Source organism: Coptis chinensis, chromosome 3, assembly GCF_015680905.1.
Source record: "Coptis chinensis isolate HL-2020 chromosome 3, ASM1568090v1, whole genome shotgun sequence".
NCBI lineage: Eukaryota > Viridiplantae > Streptophyta > Magnoliopsida > Ranunculales > Ranunculaceae > Coptis > Coptis chinensis.
In genome coordinates, this window is record NC_141458.1 from 94,231,586 (window position 1) to 94,240,975 (window position 9,390).

Genomic DNA, 9,390 nt, shown 5'->3' on the forward strand with positions numbered 1-9,390 from the left:
ATTCATGTTGAATGTGTCACATTCTTGGGTCTTATTTGTATTGAAACCTTGTTGCTTACTTGTTTGATCTTAGTATATGATTTCTGCTTTGGATATTTTTGTTTGGAGTTGCACTTGCTCGGCTTTTGGTATATGTTTGTTGGCTTGATTTGGCGAGATGTTCAATAAGATTTGCATTTTAGATCTGATTTTTGAGGATGGTTTGTTGAAGTTACATTTGATTTATGTTCATGTGCCGAATATGATTTGGGTTAACCCACATATTGATTTCGATTGGATATAGTTTATAGCTTTGGTGTTTGATTTGGTTCATGGTTTGTTCTGATCTATTATGGACGAAAATGGGTGAAAGAGATGACAAAAACCGGTCAATTTCAAATATATATATGTTAGTTTCAACCAATTTTTTTTATTTGCGTTTTCCTGTTTGCGATTTTGGTGATCCTGTTTCCATTTTGCTTTATTCATGTTCTAGCTTCCACAATTGGTATTGGTGAACAAAGTATTTGATGTCCTCTGTTTCAAGTCCAAGTTGGAATTTATAAATGTCTTTCTATATTCCAACTTGAGGGGGAGAATATGGAGATATGTGATACTGAGTAGTATTTGAGGCAAGTGGAATTCCACGTGATGTATTGATAACTCTACAGTATTCTTATGAGTTTATAGTGCATCATTCTAAAGGTGTTCTATAGTATTGCAGATAAATATTGTGTTGAACAATATTACAGAGAAGAACAAACATGTAGGAGTATGTTACAATCATATTGTTAGTATTGGTCAAGTTGGAATATACAAAAATAAAATGTATGTTCCTATGTTCCAACTTGAAGGGGAGAATATGGAAACGTATGTGGAAGAGTATGAGATCTATATTCATATGAGAAAATGGCATTCCCACTATTCACTATTCAGTATTCTATTCAGGTTGCAGTTATGCCTAAACTGCACATTATTTAGTATTCTATTCAGGTAGCAGTCACGCCTAAACTACATCAGTTGATATTCAGGTAGCAGTCACATCTAAACTGCATCATTTGCTTTCAGGTAACAGTCACGCCTAAATTGCACTTGTGTTTTCAAGTAGCTAGCAGTCATGCCTAAACTGCACTAGTGCTTTCAGTATTCAAGTGACAGTGAAGCCTTAACTACACCAGTATTAAGTATTCAGAATAATATTTTGTTGACTACAATAGTGATACTGATAGTAGCAACCAAGAAGTGCACATCAAATCAATGTTATTGTTTGTAATTTATATTATGACAACCATAGCAGAAAATGGAGTGAACAACAACCAAGCAGTGCGCCACTAAACAAGTGTTATGGTTATAGTTTGTGACTATGTTACAACTTCAATATTCAATTTAGGTCATTGCCTAAACCGACGAACAGTTTCACTTTCCAGAACGACTCAACAGTTGTTCGAGTTCGATCTTCAACTAAAGACAGTTATGCGAAAGGGGGAGTAATAGTTTTATCTTTTTTATTTATGTAATCCAAGCTGTAATATGCATAGTTTGCATAATTATGAGGGGGAGTGTTGAAGTATGTATTTTCCCACGTTTCTATAAGTGTGGATTGTTGGTATGGGCGGGCGCCTATCATGTATGCTTTATCTATATGTGCGCGCCTATTAGTTTGGAATGCCAAATTGAATTGTATCTAGTACATATTTCCTATTCTCATGTATTAGGGTAACTTAACACCTAAGGCAGGTTAAGTATATATGAACTGCATGGTGGAGTATGAGCATACTCTTTAACCCTTATTTTTTAGCATCCATTCTTCTTCTTCTTGGTTTCCCTCATTAGTATAATGTTACAACTCTCATAGCATCACCGTTAACACATACCTACTTTTTCATTTCCAACTATCAACATTTATTTGGTTATGCACAACCGTCTTTGCAAGACTTGATTCTTGTTTATATTGTACCATTATATTCGATTATCATGTCTGTTAATTAAGTAATTCCTTCCAACCATTCTTTTTTAAGAAAAAAAAGTAAACTTGGAAAAAAAAAATGAATGTGGGTTTAAGGAAATAAAATTGACGATCCCAACTTGCTTATTCAATAGTAAGCTATGATATTATCATTAATTGTCATTTCTTTTCCTCTCACGCACTTGATCATTGTCATTAGAAGCTTCAATTATCAGTGCTAATTTTCAATGATCCACGACTCCATTGTGATAACTATAGTTTGTACAAAGGGGCAGTGCAAAATTTTGTTATTTTATTCACAAAAAATTAGAAAATCGCAACCAATAAATTCCATAAAATTTGACAATTTTCCTATTCTTATGTGATTTGAAATTTTAAATTCGAGCTATCATTTTTTACGTGACTGTGGACTTATGAGTCTTCAGTATCATAATTACTTGTGGAAATCTATTATACTTATTTTTCAAGCAGTATCCGATTTATTAAAAGCAAATATGGCTAAGACATCCATTTATCTTGTTGGTACTATACCGTGGAATATATAAAGGTTCTAACAAGAACCATGAGGTGTGAAGTTGGGACTTTACATTGTAGGTACCTTGGCCTGCCACTTGGAGCTAGTTATAAAAGGAAGAGTACTTGGGATCCTGTTATAGAAACAATACAAAGAAGACTCATTGGGTGGAGGCAAAGATTACTCTCTAAAGGTGTGAGGTTAGTGCTAGCTACTAGTGTATATTACAGCTTGTCCATATACTTCATGTCTCTTCTTAGTATTCTTATATATTGTTTGGAAATATTCTTGGTATCTTTAATTTATACCAATTTCTATTCACAAGATCATATCCTACCTATATTAATATCCGTTTCTCCCAAGATGCTCATAGTGAGCCACATCAGCAAAGTTTTTAAAACAGTCCCTATTTGAAAAATAATTACTTGCCTTCTTACCAAACTAACCCTGAATTTGGCCTGTTCTCTAATTTAATATAAATTAAAATTGTCCTTTCATGTGTTATGCTAAAACAAAAAACAAAGCTACGCATTATTTCATTATTTCAAATGTATCAAATTCTAAAAAACAATGGATTAGTTAATTGATATGTATTAGTTATTGGATATGGATATGGATATGTATTAGTTAATATATATGGATATGTATTAGTTAATAGATATGGATATGGATTACTTATTGGATATGGATATGTTAAACTTCCAAGTGCTTCCCTTAAATATAGGCCCAGACATGATGGGTTTAAGAATAACCTGAATTTGGCCTGTTCTCTAATTTAATATAAATTAAAATTGTCCTTTCATGTGTTATGCTAAAACAAAAAACAAAGCTACGCATTATTTCATTATTTCAAATGTACGCATGGGATAAAAAAAAACAAATTCTAAAAAACAATGGATTAGTTAATTGATATGTATTAGTTATTGGATATGGATATGGATATGTATTAGTTAATATATATGGATATGTATTAGTTAATAGATATGGATATGGATTACTTATTGGATATGGATATGTTAAACTTCCAAGTGCTTCCCTTAAATATAGGCCCAGACATGATGGGTTTAAGAATAACAGGCCCGGCCACAGGTCGGGCTGCATGGCTAGTTTTTATATTATTTCCAAAGTCAATTTTCTTTGTTTTCTATCATTCATTATTACCAAATCATGCAAAATCTTAGCCGCAAACTATATATATTTTTTCCTTCCATTTTCATGCAAAAATTTTCCCCACCTAAATATTTTCCCTTACCATTATTATTAATTCTCAATATTCCCCATTCCATAAACACCATGATATTATTGGAGAAAATAAATAATGGATGAAACAATTCAAATCGAAGATCAAGGGCAAGCGGGATTGGAAAGTTTCTACAAGATTTCATGCAAGAGAATATTTTGCTTGGTATCTAAGTATTTTGTTATAATTTCAATTTGTTTGGAGAAGGAACGTTTCCTATTGTTAGCACATTGTGAGCCCATAAATAAAGACTTTTGGGGGAGGATTCAAGACATTCTCCATTCTTCATTTATTCCTTAGTTCATTCTCAGATTCATTTTCTTAGATTTATTAGTAGAGATAGAAGTTTTTGAAGAATTCATTGTAGAAGAAGAAGTTTATGCAAGTTATTTCATTATGAATAAAATTTATATAGCTTCTCATGTCTCTAGTTTAATTTATTTTTTAGGATTTCAAGATGTAGTCAATATAATGATTGTGCATTTTTTCTTAACTTCATTCATTATTATTTTGCATGTCAAATAATTTAGATCAGAGTACACCTTTAGTTTTACATGTTTAATTAATATCTTTCATTGTGTATACTAAATTTGACATGTTATACTTAGGTTGAGTCATTTGATAACGTGTACTTATTTTGCCATGCAATAGTTAGATTTAATTTATTGAATGTTAAAAATGTGAGGAATTAAATTTTATACATGTTACATTAATATTGGTGTCTAAAGATAGATGCTCCGAATTAAATGCATGTAACCATGATTTAATTTGAGTCATATAAAATGAATGAAGTTGAGAAAAGTGTACATAAATTATATAGATGAAACTTTGAAATCCTAGACTTTAGTTATAATCGTTTAAGTACCAATTATTTTTCTCGCTTTTATTTTCATTAGTTAGAAATTTAACTAAAAAGAAATATTAAATTATTATTGTTCTAGTTGGTAAGTCATTTTAAATAGAGGAGAAATTAAATTAGTCTCTGTGAATACAACCCTACTTAGCACTATACTATTCATTGAATATTAAGTAGGAAATTAATTTGCTGATTTTTAGTGCGATTTACAACGTTATTGGGATTAACCAATCATTTGCACTCGATCAAAGGTCGATAAGTAATAGGAAAATTAGGTTTAATAGCCCATGCTTTGAGATGTTTCTAGAGCTCATTGTAACCCTTATATAAGGAGCACCTCAGTGCTGAAGTTGATTGAATGGTTGAGTTTAGTTTAATGAGTTGAAGTTCATCTTAAATCTTAAGATGAGAAAAATATTTGATGATTAAAAACAATAACTTCTTCAACTTTTCTTATACATTGTTTTAAATCTAAATAGGGTATTGAAAAACAAGTTATTTATGAAGGGAAAAACATTGAAAACATTGTAGTTGATGTGGGATTAAAACATGAAATGAAAAGAAAGGAAAGGAGATAACTTTATCACCAAGTCACACTCATTTGATGTCTTCAAATGAATGTAACTTGTGTTCTTGAGATTTAAATGACAAATAAGTTTAGAGACAAGTTTGATTGAAATGACAAGATTGAAAACAAGTATTGAATGCATTGAAGAACTTGAAAACAAAGAAAAGCAAATAGATTGAAATAAAAGAAATAACAAAACAAAAAATAAATAAATTGCAATAATGTAAATCTACCTAAGAAAACATGATAAAATCTTATCTCAATTTTTGGGTTGTCTAACCAAAAAATGGATAATGTTTTCTCTCTCTACTTTTTGCTTTTATCCTCCTACTTTTTACAATTACTGATTTGCCCTCTCCCTCTATAATTAAGACACCTCACGCATTTGCTTTTTACTTTTACTTTTTTCTTTTTCCTTTATGCTTATGCTTTTCTTCTTTCTTTTTGAGCAAACTAGGGTTTAAGCAAGGCTACTTTTGAGACAAGGCCATCCATCTTCAGTCTTTTGAGTTAATGGCATAATTTTTAGTCTTCTGGGTTTGAGTCCTTGATCATTGACCGTTGACTTTGACTTTTTTAGCATTTTTTCATACAAGCTCGAGTCTTTCATAAGAAGAGTTAATAGATCTTTTTTTGGCACTAAAATGCATATTTTATGATAAGTGGTTTGAAATGGCCTGTAACTTGCAAAATACAGTAAAAGCTATGAGTTGTCTTTTTATTATTCGTAAGAAATATTGTAATTAATGCAGTAATGTAAAAAAGGATAAATATAAACATTTAGGAACTGATCAAGTGCCAATTGTAATGGCGAATTCACATTATTCTTGTATTTAGAACTTGAGGCAAAGATAGATTGATAATAAAATATTTGGTTTTCACTAGACAAATCTTAATAAATTAATCTCCCTAGTCTTATATTCTTCTTTTCTTCTTCTTCTTCTTCTTCGTGTTCCTCCTTTTTGATGGAAGACTAATCTTCTCCTTCAAGGGAGGAGACGAAGCCGGTGCTTAAAGTTTGGTGATTCTTCTGGTTCATGGCGTTCTCCAATTAGGTTAGTTTTTTATGTTTTAAGTTATTATTCTCATTGCCCACACCAGGGGATGGAAGTATAGAACAGGGTTTATGTTTTGCAATATTAATATCATGTTAGTGTTCTTTACTTTTCTTCTAGTAATGTAGTTCTTTAGAGTTAGGGAAGTATTATTTGTGTTACCCTAGAAGGGGTAGCTCAGGGAGTGACTGCTTAAGGGAAGTATTATTTGTGTTTGCCTTCACTACACCATAAAAGGTGTTTAGTAACGGCCATAACCGTTACTTATATTTTTACTAACGGTTATATCCGTTAGCTCTGGGGTGTTACAAATACTTACTTAAAATTTTAGTAACGATATATCCGTTACTTAAATTAATTTTAGTAACGGTTATATCCGTTAGTATATATATTGTAACAAATAGTCAACGGTGATTGCCTCTTGAATAGTTCATTTGTAAATCTAATATTAGCGTTAGTAAAATTTGGCGACTTATTAGTAACAATTTTAGTAACGGTTATATCCGCTACTAAACCACACATCCAATGATAAAAAAAAAATGGGCCAAAATGTTCCCGGCACGTTTCCACGCCAGACATACAAAGATATCACATTCCACGAGTCAAGTGACAAATGAATAACTAGAAACACTTATCGAAGAAAAAAAATTGAATAACAAGAAACACCAACCGATTAAACATTAATAAAATAAAGCCAACAATCCAAATCCCAATTTACAAATCAAACATACATATAGATGCTGATCAAGTGCCAATTGTAATGGCGAATTCACATTATTCTTGTATTTAGAACTTGAGGCAAAGATAGATTGATAATAAAATATTTGGTTTTCACTAGACAAATCTTAATAAATTAATCTCCCTAGTCTTATATTCTTCTTTTCTTCTTCTTCTTCTTCTTCGTGTTCCTCCTTTTTGATGGAAGACTAATCTTCTCCTTCAAGGGAGGAGACGAAGCCGGTGCTTAAAGTTTGGTGATTCTTCTGGTTCATGGCGTTCTCCAATTAGGTTAGTTTTTTATGTTTTAAGTTATTATTCTCATTGCCCACACCAGGGGATGGAAGTATAGAACAGGGTTTATGTTTTGCAATATTAATATCATGTTAGTGTTCTTTACTTTTCTTCTAGTAATGTAGTTCTTTAGAGTTAGGGAAGTATTATTTGTGTTACCCTAGAAGGGGTAGCTCAGGGAGTGACTGCTTAAGAGAAGTATTATTTGTGTTTGCCTTCACTACACCATAAAAGGTGTTTAGTAACGGCCATAACCGTTACTTATATTTTTACTAACGGTTATATCCGTTAGCTCTGGGGTGTTACAGTCACTTACGCAAATTTTAGTAACAGATATATCTCTTACTTAAATTAATTTTAGTAACGGTTATATCCGTTAGTATATATATTGTAACAAATAGTCAACGGGTGATTGCCTCTTGGAATAGTTCATTTGTAACGAATATTAGCGTTAGTAAAATTTGGCGCACTTATTAGTAATAATTTTAGTAACGGTTATATCCGTTACTAAACCACAGATCCAATGATAAAAAAAATTGGGCCAAAATGTTCCTGGCACGCTTTCACTGTACATACAAAGATATCACATTCCACGAAATCAAGTGACAAATGAATAACTAGAAACACTTATCAAGAAAAAAAATGAATAACAAGAAACACCAACCGATTAAACATTAATAAAATAAAGCCAACAATCCAAATCCCAATTTACAAATCAAACATACATATAGATGTTCATACACAACAATGGAGAAATTAGTAGGAGCAAATTCACTAAAAAGCTTCCTCGTCCAGCTATAGAGTGAGACACAAATACAGTCATATCCAAAATTAAGGAGACAAGCAGTTGTGGCACATCATTCATTCTCTCTTGGGCACATTAACCTGCTGCACATTATCTAAGGTTTAGAAGAAAACGAAAATAGAATGTATATAAACAAGAAGAAAAAAATATGACATGCAAATTAAGAACTTACGTGTTAATTAGTAAGAACTTCCGGCTTTGCTTCCTACCCGTCAAATGGATTTCTTGTTATACCGCTATAATGTTTGCAAGAACCAAATATCTAGCACAAAGAGGAGACAAGAACATGGACACAAATATCAACCAATGACAATAACATTGTCTCCTAGAACGAAAGTAACAAATATACTAGAATGCCAAGACATAAGTAAAAGTGCAACAAATACTTGTAAGCATTTGGAAATGCAATAAAGTTTCACCCTTTAGTTGGCTCACACATACTTAGGAATGAAGTAAAACATTTAGATCCATATGACACATGTAATTCAATGCAAGTATAATCGTAAGCCACCTAATAAAAAAGCTTACCCAACATACCAGGAAGATAACAGAGCAATCCAAATCCCATTTTATGAACCTACGACATTCTTAGTAACATAAAGGGTATACATATCCCTCGACCGACCACTAATTGCTCCAAATATCTCTTCATCTCCACTTTAGTTGTCATATGCAACCTAATCACAAATACAAAAAGGCCTTTATTAATTACAAGGTAAATCAGATATATATAACTAACAAAAATAGTTGGAAACTAAAGAGCTATTTTATAATTACTACACAAGTCATGTACTCTAAAGATTCCCAGCCATGACATAAAAATTCAAAGTCGATATAAACCCAACCCCAAAATAATTCCATGTCATGACAACGAAGTAACGTAAAATAAATCTCAAGCCATATCTATGGGGGAGGATTCTAGAAAGTCCCAATAGGATGTAAGGATGGGATTGTTTCAAGAGCCTCCGGGCCTTAAACAATCTCCTAACCAACAAGCAACTTCACCAATCTCAAAATACTATTTGGGAGAAAAGGACTCCAACATAAGAGATCTCATACTATTATATATCGCATTTGACACGAGAACTAGTTTCATTGTGGTCCATTGTTTTGAACAATTTTTTTTTTTGGAGTAACATTCCAAATGGTATTTGTAGGCACGCAGTCGCACACGCTATTAGAATTGCTCTTTGCAGCTCATTTACCAAGCCACTCTACAATTTCACTGACGGCAGAAATCACACTAAGTGGAGAATATATTCTTAAATGCTAAGGCGTGAGTCAAAGCATTTACCTAGTCAAAGCCCCTCAATGTATACTGGCATGAGCATGCATTCACTTTAGAATAGATAAAATTCTAAAATTCATATCTGAAAGAAAAGGATATATGTAAAAG

The 9,390-nt window shown here is 32.0% G+C and overlaps 1 long non-coding RNA gene across 1 annotated transcript; it reads right to left on the reverse strand.

Annotated features, from left to right (window-relative positions):
- Positions 1 to 7,851: 7,851 nt before the first annotated feature.
- On the reverse strand, positions 7,852 to 8,672 carry LOC147511767 (uncharacterized). Its single transcript, XR_015217066.1, has 3 exons — positions 8,523 to 8,672; positions 8,167 to 8,256; positions 7,852 to 8,077 (listed from the first exon to the last, which is right to left on the reverse strand). It is a non-coding gene; the product is annotated as an uncharacterized LOC147511767 (long non-coding RNA).
- Positions 8,673 to 9,390: the final 718 nt, after the last annotated feature.